Source organism: Salvelinus sp. IW2-2015, linkage group LG11 (assembly GCF_002910315.2).
Source record: "Salvelinus sp. IW2-2015 linkage group LG11, ASM291031v2, whole genome shotgun sequence".
Taxonomy (NCBI): Eukaryota; Metazoa; Chordata; class Actinopteri; order Salmoniformes; family Salmonidae; genus Salvelinus; species Salvelinus sp. IW2-2015.
Window position 1 is genome coordinate 14147312 of NC_036851.1, and position 16505 is coordinate 14163816.

Sequence of the window (16505 nt, forward strand, 5' to 3'; positions counted from 1 at the left end):
AAATGTGTTTTTTCCCACGTGTATTCTATTAGACACCTTAATGCATACGCTTAAATTCTATTATGTGAGTTAAACATAAAAATAAAACATGAATATATATATTTTTTTCAAATGTCCTTTATTAAGAGTGAGTATTACAATCCCAACTAAAAGAACAAAAAATACTTAAATACATGTAATTTTGAGACATGTAAAATGAAATACTGTAGAATTCCATTCATTCCTATGGAGGACTAGTGCTAATATGTCTGACCGGTGGCTACAAAGCCTCTCACTGACCAATACAGCGCATCAGCAATCCACGGTTTATATCCAACTGTGTTGGAGTTGACATGTATTGGCCATTGAGATGCTTTGAAGCCACCGGTCGGCCATATTGGCACTCCCCCAGTAGTGTTGTCGCGATACCAGAACTTTGACTTCAACCCGATACCAGGTTTAGTATAACGATACTCGATGCCATCATGATGCTAGATGCCATCAAGTAACTCAATACCAAAACAATACCACTACAAAAAGAAGGTGCTTTAGCCAAAGACGCAGAATGGAACTTGATCCAGACAGATCTTTTGAATTTAATATCATTACATTTTAAATGTATGATTTTTGAAGTATGCATTCATTAATCAATCTTACAATCGATTTGACTTTGTTTGTTTTTTACCAATCAAACTACATAACAACATAATGGTAGTCATTTATTTGAATGGTATATCTCTAGTATATTGATAAACTGGGAAAATAAAGACGTAGCCTAGGCCTATTCATAATACAGTTTAATTCATATTCAATAGGAGTGTGTGCATGCATTGATTTATTGAGCTTGTTTTGGCTGATTTCATGGGGCTATAATCTGTTTCCCTTCCATTTTGGGACTTATTTTTATTGTACTATTCAACAACATTTGCATAGAAGAAGCACGTTGTTTTGAACGAGGCATCAGTGGAGCAGGTATGGTGCTCTCACACTATAAGGGGGCATTTGCTGCACTGATAGACATGCCACTTTCAAAACAACTGGGAACTCAGAAATCTCCAACTTCCGACTTCAATGCGTTCAAGACAACTGTAAACTCTGGGGGAAAAACAAGCACCGACTGGGAAAAATCGTTTTGAACGGTCATCCAACTCGGAATTCCAACTCGGGACTTTCTGACATGAGGATCACTGACATCACGACCTCATATTTTTCAGAGTTTCCAGTAATCTTGAACGCACCAACATACTTGATCCTCTCCCAATCAGTAGATGACGTGGACATTTTTTTATTTTTTATTTAACCTTTATTTAACCAGGTAGGCAAATTGAGAACACGTTCTCATTTACAATTGCGACCTGGCCAAGATAAAGCAAAGCAGTTCGACACATACAACAACACATAGTTACACATGGAGTAAAACAAACATATAGTCAATAATACAGTGAAAAAAATAAGTCTATATACAATGTGAGCAAGTGAGGTGAGATAAGGGAGGTGAAGGCAAACAAATATATGTATAAATAAATGAAAAATATACAAAGATGAGGAAGTGATACAACACAGCAAGTAACAAATAAAATAAAACACTGAATGGTTGGTTTGCAGTGGAAGAAAGCGCCAAAGACAGAAATAATGTGGCAAGGAGCAAATAAAAAATAAATAATAATACAGTAGGTAAAGAGGTAATTGGGCTAAATTATAGATGGGCTATTACAGGTGCAGTAATCTATGAGCTGCTCTGACAAGCTGGTCTTAAAGCTAGTGAGGAGATAAGTGTTTCCAGTTTCAGAGATTTGGTAGTCTCTTCAGTCATTTGCAGCAGAGAACTGAAGGACGAGGCGTCCAAAGGAAAATTTTTTGGGGTGACTGAGAGATATATACCTGCTGGAGCGTCTACAGTAGGGCTGCTATGGTGACCAGCGAGTGAGATAAGGGGGACACACAAGCATTCTAAATTACCAGCAGTCTGTAAGACCTAACCAGTGGGTTTGGCGACGAGTATGAAGCAGGCCAGCCAACGAGGGTACAGGTCGCAGTGGTGGGTAGTATATGGGGCTTTGGTGACAAAACGGATGGCACTGTGATAGACTGCATCCAATTTATTGAGTAGGGTTTTGGAGGCTATTTTGTAAATGACATACCGAAGTCGAGGATTGGTAGGATGTCAGTTTTACAAGGGTATGTTTGGCAGCATGAGTAAAGGATGCTTTGTTGCGGAATAGGAAAGCCAATTCTAGATTTGCCTTTGGATAGATGTTAATGTGAGTCTGGAGAGAGTTTACAGTCAACCAGACACCTAGGTATTTGTAGTTGTCCACATATTCTAAGTCAGAGCCGTCCAGAGTAGTGATGTTGGACAGGCGGGCAGGTGCAGGCAGCGATCGGTTGAAGAGCATGCATTTAGTTTTACTTGTATTTAAGAGCAATTGGAGGCCACGGAAGGAGAGTTGTATGGCATTGAAGCTCGCCTGGAGGGTTGTTAACACAGTGTCAAAAGAAGGGCCAGAAGTATACAGAATAGTGTCGTCTGCGTAGAGGTGGATCAGAGAATCACCAGCAGCAAGAGCGACATCATTGATGTCATACTCTTGACATACTTGACAGAAGTACCGAAAGTACACAAACTATAGTACCGAAACCGTTTTTCATGTTCTAGTACTGAAAAAGTACCAAAGTTTCGGCATACCGCGCAACACTAATCTCTCTGATGAAGTTTGATATATTTTAGAGTGATCTAATGAATCAATGTAAGCGTCATCAACCATATATTTCCAGTCTCTATTAATCTGTCTATAGCTCAGTCAAAATTAGCTGACAAGTGGAATTATGACATTAAGTATTTCGTTTAGGGGAAATGATAGGCTTAGGTAGAGACTGCCCAAAAGACGTAACAAAGTAACAGACCGAGGACACAAAAGTGTACAACAAAGTAACAGTTCATGCAAATAATGTTTGAGTGACATCTCACGTTGTTCTTCTTTACCCCGCCCTTTTTTTACGACGAAACACACTCTCATTGGTCAGYGAGCTCGTGTTGTGAAAGCACACTTCCTGTTGTTGAATAAGCATGAAATGGGAATGTTTCTAACACTCCCAAAGTAGTGAAATTCTTCATATTTTGTTGAAGGTCAGTTCACATGAAATTGATACCCAGCTGCATGACGATATAAGTATACTTTACCAGATTTAATTGTTATATATATACATATATATATTTCGCTCACATGAGCCAATATGCTTCAGTTGGCTACTGTACTGTAGCTAGCTTGTTATATGAAAAACATGGAATCCATGTCTGAAGGCTAGCTACTAGCTGTAATGAAATGTCTACGGTAGTTGCTTGGGTTATCTAACATTAGCAGAATGTGTGTTGCAACCACCAATAACGTTTGTTCATTCATTGCCACTGTACATCACAGCTAGCTAACCACAGCTAGCTATAGCTAACAGTCCCTCTGCTCAACATCATCTAGTTGTGGTGGAGATTCCTGAATCCTGTGGTGATTAGCAGAGTTCGTTTCACTTCGAGTTTCAGAAGTCTCCTTACCATGCAGCTGAAGACTACAGAGTTACAGTCCTTATTACATTTATTCAGTGATGGACTGAATGGAATAGCAGGTGAGAGCTGAAGCCAGGTATACTCTATCACATTCTCATCAACTTTTACTTAGCTAGCTACCAACCAATTTATCTGGATCAAAGTCTAGATATTCATAACTGCCTTTCAAGGTCTGTGGCATGCAAATTCATTCGTAGCACTGTTCAGAAGTTGATCCTCTCGAGTAATTTCTTTATACTCTAATTAGTGATGAGGCCAGGGTTTGAGAAGCAGGTTTGGATCCGAATGTATGAATCCGTGTGTCTACTTTTTTGTAATTATAATTGGGTGATGCAGGGGCCAATGCATGTCAACAGTATAGATCTTATCAACTTATGTATTTAGGCATGTCTGTCTTTCTCCATAGACCTCTTTGAGAAGTACACGTTTGAGCTGAGGATAGCAGGGGGTGCAGTGCGGGACCTCTTGTCTGGGAAACGGCCAGAGGATGTGGACTTGTGACCATGGCAACATCAGAGGATATGAAGAGCATGTTCCAGACTGCAGGGATCAGGAGGATCAACAATAAAGGGGAGAAGCATGGGACCATCACTGCCCGAGTAAGAGCATCTCAAGATTACTATGAAGTTTGACCAGCTATACACAAATATTCCCTGCGTTTACAATCCAATTAAAGATGCCGGATGTAAGACTGCTGTTGTAAAAGAAAGTGATGTTGCCTTTCATTAGCGACCTTTCTTTTTACACTCTGATTTTGCCATGATGAGAAAAATCACTTTCACACTACAGTCATTGTAGTGCAAATTATGCTGTACAGGAGGTGTGTATGCCTTTAAAACACATATTTGTCTTTTCATCTCTAGCTTCACAATGAGAACTTTGAGGTGACCACACTGCAGGTGGATGTTCTACAGACTGGCAGAAAGACGTAGAGACCTCGCCGTCAACTCCATGTTTTTAGGTGTGTTTATAGTATATATTCACCTCTTCTGGCGTTAATGTCAAACTTGACATTAGAAAATCAAAAAACGTGTCTGGTTAGATTTCTGTCCAAACAGGGTTAGATTGGATTCTATATCAGCGTTTCTGAAAGTTTGGTTTGCGGACCTGTTAATGGTGGGTCGCGACGTAAATGTATAATTATTTCATTAATTACTGGAATTGATTTGGCCAAGTGCAACTGCGCTCTCGGTTCAGTGCGCTCTCTGCTTAGCAGCGGTGTCTGCTCAGTTTGACAGCTGCGCGAGTGGGAGAGGTGAGGGGGGAGATGCCCGTGTGCTTTGCAGTTTTTTCTGCAGTTTTCTTGAAGTTCACTCCGCGACCCACACGCTGCTCTTTCATTCAAACTTTGAGAAATAACGAGGAGCGCCCACAATGTGTTTTGTGTGGGGAAGTGCTTAGTAATGAGTCTCTCAAAACAAACAAATTAATAAAACGACACGTCCTGACCAAACATTCAGGCACAACATGACAGTAACCCGGGAAGTTCTTGTGGAAAGTAAGTCAGCCAACAAGGCATTCTTGTCATTATATAACAGGTGATGATGATAAGCAGAAATAAGGGAGTACTATCTCTCATAGGAGTAGATGTGAGATCCTCTTTCAAACAATCCCCTGGCCTTGTGACGTTACACAGCTAATAACTAACATTAGCCAAAGCAAGCTAACTAGCTACTGATAGTGCAACCCTAAGAAACAGTACAGATGAAGATGAAAAATTCAGGCCTACTGTACATTTTACTGTATCAATTATTGTTGAAAACAAGTCTAGGTTGGAACTGTTGCTGTTAAGATAGTTAATTTTTATTCTGAACTGGAATAAACTGATTGAGGCAAGATGTTTTTTGAGGCAAACACACTGACACAGTTCTGGGTTGCTCATCTATAGCAGGAAGCGATGTCCTGCCTGGCTGAGAAAGCAGTAGATGTTCTGATCCAGTTTGGCACCACATACAATTGAAGTCGGAAGTTTACATACACTTAGGTTGGAGTCATTAAAACTCGTTTTTCAACCACTCCACAAATTTTTGTTAACAAACTATAGTTTTGGCAAGTCGGTTATGACATCTACTTTGTGCATGACGCAAGTCATTTTTCCAACAATTGTTTACAGACAGATTATTTCACTTATAATTCACTGTATCACAATTCCAGTGGGTCAGAAGTTTACATACATTAAGTTGACTGTGCCTATAAACAGCTTGGAAAATTCCAGAAAAGGATGTCATGGCTTTAGAAGCTTCTGAGAGGCTAATTGACATAATTTGAGTCAATTGGAGGTGTACCTGTGGATGTACTTCAAGGCCTACCTTCAAACTCAGTGCTTCTTTGCTTGACAAACGCAAGTATAAACATCATGGGACCATGCAGCCGTCATACCGCTCAGGAAGGAGAAGAAATTGTAGACCTACACAAGTCTGGTTCATCCTTGGGAGCAATTTCCAAACGCCTGAAGGTACCACGTTCATCTCTACAAACAATAGTACGCAAGTATAAACACCATGGGACCACGCATCCGTCATACAGTTCAGGAAAGAGATGTGTTCTGTCTCCTAGAGATGAACGTACTTTGGTGCAAAAAGTGCAAATCATTCCCAGAACAACAGCAAAGGACCTTGTGAAGATGCTGGAAGAAACAGGTAAAAAGTATCTATATCCACAGTAAAACGAGTCCTATATCGACATAACCTGAAAGGCCTCTCAGCAAGGAACCGCTATAAAAAAGCCAGACTACGGTTTACAACTGCACATGGGGACAAAGATCGTACTTTTTGGAGAAATGTCCTCTGGTGTGATGAAACAAAATTAGAACTGTTTGGCCATAATGACCATCGTTATGTTTGGGGGAAAAGGGGGATGCTTGCAAGCCGAAGAACACCATCCCAACCGTGAAGCACGGGGGTGGCAGCATCATGTTGTGGTGGTGCTTTGCTGCAGGAGGGGCTGGTGCACTTCACAAAATAGATGGCATCATGAGGAAAGGAAAATTATGTGGATATATTGAAGCAACATCTCAAGACATCAGTCAGGAAGTTAAAGCTTGGTTGCAAATTGGTCTTCCAAATGGACAATGACCCCAAGCATTCTTCGAAGTTGTGGCAAAATGGCTTAAGGACAACAAAGTCAAGGTATTGGAGTGGCCATCACAAAGCTCTGACCTCAATCCTATATAACATTTGTGGGCAGAACTGAAAAAGCGTGTGCGAGCAAGGAGGCCTACAAACCTGACTCAGTTACACCAGCTCTGTCAGGAGGAATGAGCCAAAATTCACCCAACTTATTGTGGGAAGCTTGTGAAAGGCTACCCGAAACGTTTGACCCAAGTTAAACAATATAAAGGCAGTGCTAGCAAGTACTAATTGAGTGTATGTAAACTTCTGACCCACTGGGAATGTGATGAAAGAAATAAAAGCTGAAATATAAAATACTAAATAAAGTGGTGATCCTAACTGACCTAAAATAGAGAATTTTTACCAGGATTAAATGTCAGGAATTGTGAAAAACTAAGTTTAAATGTATTTGGCTAAGGTGTATGTAAACTTCTGACTTCAACTGTATATACTGTATTTTATTCTATACTACACCACTGACTTAAACAGCCATCTCCAGCACATCAGAGGCTGCTGCCTATAGACATAGATTAGGAATCACTGGCCACTTTAAGGAAATGAAACACTAGCCACTTTAATAATGTCTCCGTATCTTGCATTACTCATCTCATATGTATAAACTGTATTCTATACTATGCCACTGTATCTTAGTCCAATGCCGCTCTGATATATGTGTATATTCTTAATCCATTCCTTACTTAGATTTACATGTATTCTTACCTGTTAGATATTACTGCACTGTCGGACCTAGAAGCACAAGCATTTCGCTACACTCGCAATAACATCTGCTAAACACATGTATGTGACCAATAAATTTGATTTGATTTGAATATTACGATACTTCAGGTAATCCAGAGATCTCTGTGGTGTAAATGGGACGGGTGTTAATGTTGGACTTGGCTATGGCAATTAACAAATTCAACTTTAGTATGTGAGGGTTTCTGTATGGCGTTCTTGTCCTTGTCAATATCTCCCGGTCTGCCCCCAGGTTTTATGGTCATTGTCAGTCAAGGCAGGGGAACATGACCCCGCACCCCTGGAGGCTATCAGGGAGAACGCCCGTGGTCTAGCAGCCATATCAGGGGAGCGCATCTGGATTGAGCTGAAGAAGATGGTGTTAGACACCCATGCTGCTCACTCACTAGAGGTCATGTATGAGCTGGCCCTGGCTCATTCCATAGGTGAGGTAGAAAGCCCTGTTTCCTAGGAACTATGGTATGGGGAGATGTCAAATATATCAACAATCCTTACTCCAAAGGACCATTTTATGGATTAAATGTATTTGAAGTTCCAAAAAAGCCTGGCCTTTCTATGTCCTGCTTTTGTGAGCAATCACCCAAAACCATTATAGTAGTGCTGAGTAATTAGTGCCTTTTGAGGTTGTTTCGGTTAGATTATTTTCGATTTCTGGAACTTAAAAAAAWATATATACACATTAAATGCATTATGACATTATGACAAAAATAGTGAACATTCAATTACCAAAACATTGAAAATATTCCATGGTCTCTGTCAGGTCCACATTGGGTAGATATCAATATAAAATAGGAAACTACTATGAAATAATACAATATTTCAGTTGTGTATATTACCTAGTCTTTATTTGACTTTATTATTTTTAATTCCTTAAAGTCATCTTCTCTCTGCTCAGGCAGTAGCAGCCAGATAGACAATGTTATCTCTGTGCTCCACATACTGTACTGTCTTTAGTCATCCAATTTAGCTAGGCTAGCCTTCCTATGCATGCTGCAGAGCTGTTTTACAAACAATTTTACCAGTTCTTCAAAGTAGATAAGGCATACTTTCATAAACAGTCTCTATCCCTTGCTCTTATCATTGTGTTGTGTACATTCCTCTCTCATGTGGTCTGTGTGTATCTAATAAGGCAGGTGTAAAATTGTATCCATCTTTGTCGAAACTGGAAACAACAGGTGCAATGGATTATGGTCATCTTTGTTCATTACCACGTTTCTGCGCTGAACTAGGTTGAATATTTGCTTAATGACAACTCCTTTCAGCCCAGCGCCCCACAAAGTTGGACTTGATTTCTCTTGTGAAAGATTTAATTTCTCTAGAGAAACGGCACGTTGGGTTTACAACAAAAAAAATGAACTAAATGCAATTCAAGTAATTGAACCAACTTCGGTCAATTAGTTGTTTAATAACCAAAACCCCCCTTTAAATTTGGGTTATTCGCTCAGCACTATTAAATAGCCTAAATGTTCAATCGGAGAAACCACGCGACACAAGCTGCTTTCACCCTAAAGCCATTTGATGAGTCATTCTCAAAACAAAATAGAAAATTTCTGGATTCACTTTTTTTTTCTCCCCATACATTGGTCAAAGAAGACCACCTTTCTGAGATATCATTATGGAACAGTTAAACCAATCCCACATTACTCATTAGCCTTTCATTGCTCTAATCTCACCAAGCACCATTGAGAATTGGCAATCTATCCAGTTTACAATTAGTCTTACTGACTAAATCCAAACTAAACCCTAAAGTATGCATGTAGAAGTCATGCAAACAATTACGTAAAGCAAACCTCAAAGCACTATGTTTAGGTCGTCATGGTGACAGATCACTAGAAATGTTCTCAGCTAGAGCATAGATTGTTTTTATAGATAGTCCCATAATTATAGTTGTGTAAGAGTTATGCTTTTATTCCCAGGTTTACCTGCAGAGGGCGACGGAGGAGATGAAGCGGGTCTGGCAGCACTTGGAAGGACCATTCTCCCAAGCCATGACTTCCTGGTCAAACACAGACGAGACCTCCATAAATCGCAGGATGATCCAGACAGCATGAAGCCCTACACTGACTATATCATAGATGTAAGCACAGCCATTGCATAACAAAATGAGTTGATGTAATGATACTAACTGTATTTATAATTTTATGACTGTCAAGATGGTGTCCTTTTGGAACTGAGTTTGCCATGGATGGCCTAACCTGACAGCAGCACATGGTCTAGTAGATCATTTTATGTATATTGTTTGCAGAGTTGAGAGGTGGATGCTCAAAGTAAAGTGTGTCAGCTGCTTAGGTACCAGGGCGAGGACAAGTTACTGGCAGAGATGAGCAGATGGTCCATTCTTCGCTTCACCGCGAGTAGGCACGACTTGAGGAAGATGGGCATCACCTCTGGCAAGGAGATCGGCACTATTCTACAGAACCTACGAGACATGTTGAAAAAAGAGATGAACAAAGCCGAGCTGCTTAGTCATGTCAACAAGACATGATCCCCAGTGTGTGCAGTACAGGAAGGGGGTGAGTGTGTGTGCACGGCCCTTCTGCTGACTGAAATCTGTTGATTGCACTGGATCACAGAACTGTAAACGTCTGCAACCATCAGGCGTTACCCCCACACACACCTTTGAGTGTTGGATATGAGAATGAGAGAGAAACCCTACATTTCCTTACAATGTTGAAATGAAAAAATGTATCCCAGTGCAGCACATAGAGTTTGGATATTGTGCTCTCAGCTGAACAGCTGTCTATGAAAAAAATGTACGTTTGTGATCAACCAGAACCACTGCAATCTCTCAGCATCTGTGGCWGTATAGATACTGGAACCATTTGTATATTGCCTGCCCTGAAATGCCTTTGAGATTGGGCAATCTGGTGTTTAGTTTGGATTCAGTCAATAAGATTAACTGAAAACTGGATAGTTTGCCAATTCTCAATGGTGCTTGGTGAGATTAGAGCAATGAAAGTCTAATGAGTAATGTGGGATTTGTTTAAATGTCCCATAATCATATCTCAGAAAGGCGGTCTTTGTGGGGTGAAAAAAAAAACGTTAATCCAGGAATTTTCCATTTTGTTTTGAGAMTGACTCATCAAATGGCTTGAGGGTGAAAGCAGCTTGTGTATAGTGTGGTTTCTCCGATGAAATATTTAGGCTATTTAATGAAGGTTTTGGGTGATTCCTCATGAAACCAGGACAAAAAATACCATGATTTAGGAAGAATTGTTGACATATATTTGACATTTGTATCTAAAAGCAAAAATGAGAAATAATGAATCAAAGTTGGCATATTTTTTGCATTTTRGCTTTACCAAGGGTTATGGAATAACAAAGTCCCAGAGTGAGATCTCTGATACTGTTAGAGTTATGATAAATTATATACAGAGAAATTGGCATAGTAGGCAATGTAACCAATCCAATCACTGGATTACCTTTTACTTGCATCATTGCACATCCTGCAAATTACCAGCAAACGCAACCATTTTGAATCCATTTTCACACACTCTGCTTTTAATGCTTACAAATGGGATTATAACTCTAGAAGTAGCAGAGATCCCACTTTGGGACTTTGAATTGCCTGCAGAGTATATTATGGTCTACATTATATATAAAAAATTGTCAAATAAAAAACAAATGTATATTTTCAATATTCATAAATTAATGTAAGAAATGTGTTAATGAAATCAAAATGCTACTGATATTACAGAGCAAGCGGTAAAGTTTCWGATGACGCCAATGTTTGCTTTGTAGCACCTACAGACAGTGCTTCATTTGTAAAATCGGGAGGTCCCGGAACACATAGTGAGCRCGCGAAGAGGGGGGTTATCCTGGGGGGCTCTGAGGTACCAGAACACAATGAGAAAAACATTTTGTGAAACAACGTAGCAGCGTGGCAGACAGAGTAAACAGCCAAGTAGGCTATCCATGGTAGGGAAACGGACAGCACTCTACAAGGTGCTGATTTAATTCAAAGCATTTTAGACGTTACTGCAGTATGCACACATACTTTAGTATATTTGCGGGGCTTACACAAGTCCGAATTTCTTAGTCTGATTTTCTAGACATGAATGTACAGCATAATTTTTAGACGACACTGGGGGAAAAATGCCATATGCATATGCACACATACTCAGCTGTGGGGCTTACGAGACACACATTTCATATATTTTTAAGACCTCAATGTAGCAGCAGAACAAATCACAATATCGGAATAGAACTTCAAATAAAATAAATCATTGTAGGCTGCAGCAGAACACACACATGAGAATATATTGGCATCCTGCCTATGTGATAATATGAAGCACATATTCAGATTACCTTCACAGTACAGAACAAGTTTGTAAAGAAAAAATCCTACCTTAGTTTCCAAAACCTCCCACATTGACTCTCACCATGTCAAGTCCATTTAACTCATGAGAGTAAATTTCTTGCTCAAAGCCATGTGACTGTGACGTTTAGCCTCCTAAGGCTGTTCGGAAGACTGTGGCTGTAGAGTCTATTTTTTTMATTTTGAGTGTTAACTATAACATGGGTGTCCTCTTTAACCTTGTCTAAAAGGCTTGCTGCCACCAAATGTGCCTTGGTTCGGGCATGTTGAAAAAAACATTTCCTGGAGTCTTTTTGTTGTTTGTTTACGTCTATGGCATGGGATGTTAAATAACTGTACATTCCACCCACTCTTTTGCTACTTTAATCCCTCCAGTCGTTTCTAGACCCAAACTCCCTACCTTTTTGCATGTTGTACAACCCAACTTTGAATTCTGCTTGACAAGCCAGGGGTTATACGTTTGTTTGTTGTTGAACTGCAAATTGCACCTGCTCAGAGCACTTTGTCGGTGAATGCAATGCCCCCCAGCTTCCCGTCTCCCTCTGAGTCTGACTCGCTAGTAGGCTTACTAGCCAGTGGAGGTGCCAGTGGTAATACACTGGCGGGATTAGTATCGCTGCTAGCTATAGCATCGCCATCAGGAWCAGTTTGCCCCGTACTCCTCTCCTCTGGCACTGACAGTTCTCTGGCTCGTTCCGGGTTTGATTCACCATCTTTCTCTAGGTTTTTGGACTTGAAAAATGTCATCAAAATCGATTGCCTTTTCTTATCCATTTAAAAAAAAACTTTCCCATGATTCAAATTCAGTAGAGATGACTAGCCTAGGTGACGTGATTACGTAGGGACCTCTTCACTAGCTGACCACCACTCCCCATAACCTCTATGTACAAATAAGAGAGCAGGTCTGGAATCAGTGTGACAGTATAGGATGATTACACAGAAGGATCACCACGCTTTTACATGATGGTCTTTCTGGGGGGCAGGAGAAATAACAAGGAGGCAACTTGATTTAACGCTGATTGCTTTTATTAGAATGTCTGTAGTGCGAACAGTTAAACAATTAATAAATCATGCCGCGAGAGGTACCAGATCCGGGCAAATAGGTGCCGGAACAAACAAAGTCAAATCTGATAGGTGCCGGATCCTGTCCTCAAATTAAGCACTGCCTACAGATGGAACATTATGGAGTCTTAAATGAGGCCTCGGTAAGTCCAGTGGCAACCTGTCATTCAGGGATTTCCGGTTTTGCATGTTATTTTGACATTAATACATGTCACATATCCGTCAAACAAAAAATATATATCATTGTGTTAATAAAGTCGCATACAAACATGGTCTCTTTTTTGTTTTCTTGAGTAAGGCAGTTCCAAAATGCAGGTGTTTCAGCCTAGCTCAGTGCTTTCTGTGGTGGTGGGGCAAGCCAGCAGAAAATACAGTGCRTTGCGCCTTGATTGGCTCAGTGTTCTGTCACTCATGGGAACACTACCTCTCMGCCAAGTTTAAGGGTAGAGCTAGAAAATTCAAGCCCCTTGAGTGCTGCCATAGAGTTATATTAGAAGTGGCCATCTAAGAAGGCTCAAGGTCATTGGCCACAGATAAAATTACGTCAAATCACATATCTACAGTAGCTTTGATTGGGCATGTCAACATCATACTTTCAAAAACTTAGCTAGCAGTCATCATGAATCAAGTTGACAATCTACTTGCAAATCCTTTTTAATCCTTGTCATACAGTTGAAATTGGAAGTTTACATACACTTAGGTGGGAGTCATTAAAACTTGTTTTTCAACCACTCCACACATTTCTTGTTAACAAACTAGMKWWYWRGCAAGTCGGTTAGGACATCTTGTGCATGACACAGGTAATTTTCCAACAATTGTTTACAGACAGATTATTTCACTTATAATTCACTGTATCACAATTCCAGTGGGCCASAAGTTTACATACACAAAGTTGACTGTGCCTTTAAACAGCTTGGAAAATTATGTCATGCCTTTAGAAGCTTCTGATAGGCTAATTGACATCTGAGTCAACAGGAGGTGGATGTATTTCAAGGCCTACCTTCAAACGCAGTAACTCTTTGCTTGACATCATGGGAAAATCAAAAGAAATCAGCCAAGAGCTCAGAAAAAAAAATGTAGACCTGCACAAGTCTGGTTCATCCTTGGGAGGAATTTTCAAATGCCTGAAGGTACCACGTTCATCTTTGCAAACAATAGTATGCAAGTATAAACACCATGGGACGACGCAGCCGTCATACCGCTCAGGAAGGAGACGCGTTCTGTCTCCTAGAGGTGARCGTACTTTGGTGTGAAAAGTGCAAATCAATCCCAGAACAACAGCAAAGGACCTTGTGAAGATGCTGGAGGAAACAGGTACAAAAGTATCTATATCCACAGTAAAACGAGTCCTATATTGACATAACATGAAAGGCCGCTCAGCAAGTAAGAAGCCACTGCTTCAAAACTGCCATAAAAAAGCCAGACTACGGTTTGCAACTGCACATGGGGACAAAGATCGTACTTTTTGGAGAAATGTCCTCTTGTCTGATGAYACAAAAATAGAACTGTTTGGCCATAATGACCATTGTTATGTTTGGAGGAAAAAGGGGGAGGCTTGCAAACCGAAGAACACCATCTAAACTGTGAAGCACAGGGGTAGCAGCATCATGTTGTGGTGGTGCTTTGCTGCAGGATGGGCTGGTGCACTTCACAAAATAGATGGCATCATGGGGGAGGAAAATTATGTGGATATATTGAAGCAACATCTCAAGACATCAGTCAGGAAGTTAAAGCTTGGTCGCAAATKAGTCTTCCAAATGGACAATGACCTCAAGCATACTTCCAAAGTTGTGGCAAAATGGCTTAAGGACAACAAAGTMAAGGTATTGGAGTGGCCATCACAAAGCTCTGACCTCAATCCTATAGAAAATTTGTGGACAGAACTGAAAAAGCGTGTGCGAGCAAGGAGGCCTACAAAACCTGACTCAGTTACACCAGCTCTGTCAGGAGGAATGGGCCAAAATTCACCCAACTTATTGAGGGAAGCTTGTGAAAGGCTACCTGAAATGTTTGACCCAAGTTAAACAATTTCAAGGCAATGCTACCAAATATCAATTGAGTGTATGTAAACTTCTGACCCACTGGGAATGTGATGAAAGAAATAAAAGCTGAAAGAAATTATTCTCTCTACTATTATTATGACATTTCACATTCTTAAAATAAAGTGGTGATCCTAACTGACCTAAACAGGGAAGTTTTACTAGGATTAAATGTCAGGAATTGTGAAAAACTGAGTTTAAACGTATTTGGCTAAGGTGTATGTAAACTTCCGACTTCAACTGTATGAAGCGAAATAATGAAGAGAAATTATAGATGAAACAAATCGGTGCTCATTGGCCATTGGACATAAACATTACACAATGTTTATGTTAAAAAGTAAAAAATTGCGTAATGTTAAAAATTGCTAAATTCAACAATGAGTGGTTTGGAAGGAATCAGTGGCAAACTGCAAGCATTGCAAAGCAATCATTAGCCTGCTATTCAGTGGAGTGGCTGTGTGGTCCTAAGTCTAAGATTAAGGGTCTCTTTTCCTAGTTTAGAATGATATACATTCAACATTGGCCATGCTGTCAATGAAGCATGATCAAAACAACTTAACTCGGAACTGCGAAATCAGACTTTAGTGAGTTCAAGACAACTGGGACCTCGGGAAAAACGAGCTACGACTGGGAAAATACATTTTGAACTTTCATCCAACTAGGAATTGTAAATTCGGAACTCGGGCATCTTTCTAGAATAGGCCTGGGCAATTCCAGTCCTTGGGGGCATGATTGGTGTCATGCTTTTCCCCATCCCTACCAAACACACCTGATTTAAACTAATTGCATTTTTTTATGAAGATCATGATTAGTTAATTATTGGAGTCAGGAGTGTTAAGTGTGACACCAATAAGGCCCCTGAGGATTGGAGCTGTCTCTTATACACATCTAGATGTGTATAAGAAACAGCCATAAATCCAGAGAATACCAGACTTTGATGACAGTTTGATGAAATTTTCCCACGAAGGACCTTCTCTTCACCACCTTCCTGTTCAAGTGAGCACAGCACAACAAGGTGAGTCCAAAATTGTCTCGTATGTTGCTGAATAAATGATGTAATATGCCAGGGAGATATGTATACTGTAACTAAGAAAGTAATACCAAGTGTATGTTGTGTAGTAAGCTGTTAGTTGCCCATGTGCCTCACCCTAATAATTTGGTCTATTTTCACCTCTTAATTTCACCTACTGTTCTGACTTGGTGGTGCACATGTAGCCTATAACCTGTTTTTGAGAAATGTAATCATTGAATATTATAAGAGCTTTCATTGTCTGCTTATATGCCCCCTTTATTTATCCTACTGTTCTGACTTGGTGTACAGGGAGAACACCCTAAGAACGGCCCATGTTCTGAATTCTGTTGCTGTACATTTCAAAAGTGCTGAACAAATTGTTATATTGACTACGTCCGTCCTAGCTTGCTCATTAATGTCTTAATCGAAATTACGGATTGCCTCTTATCCACTTGTCGTCCCCTTATGCAATAGTTTGTACTGTACATCTCAATTGTCAGTAGAAACTACATTTGTTTAAGCAAGTCAGCCATATCAGCTATGTTTTTAAAAGGCAGTAAATGAGGCTGAATTAACTGTTTCGCTGCCAGACAAGGCTCCGCTGATAGCCAAGGCTCCGCTGATAGACAGGTGTAGCAGTGGCTGTGTTGGGACTCTGATGTTGGGACAG

General features: G+C 40.2%; 1 pseudogene; it reads left to right on the plus strand.

Moving 5' to 3' along the window:
- The first annotated feature begins 3456 nt into the window (after positions 1-3456).
- Positions 3457-13056, plus strand: LOC111970566 (CCA tRNA nucleotidyltransferase 1, mitochondrial-like; annotated as a pseudogene).
- The last annotated feature ends 3449 nt before the right edge of the window (positions 13057-16505 follow it).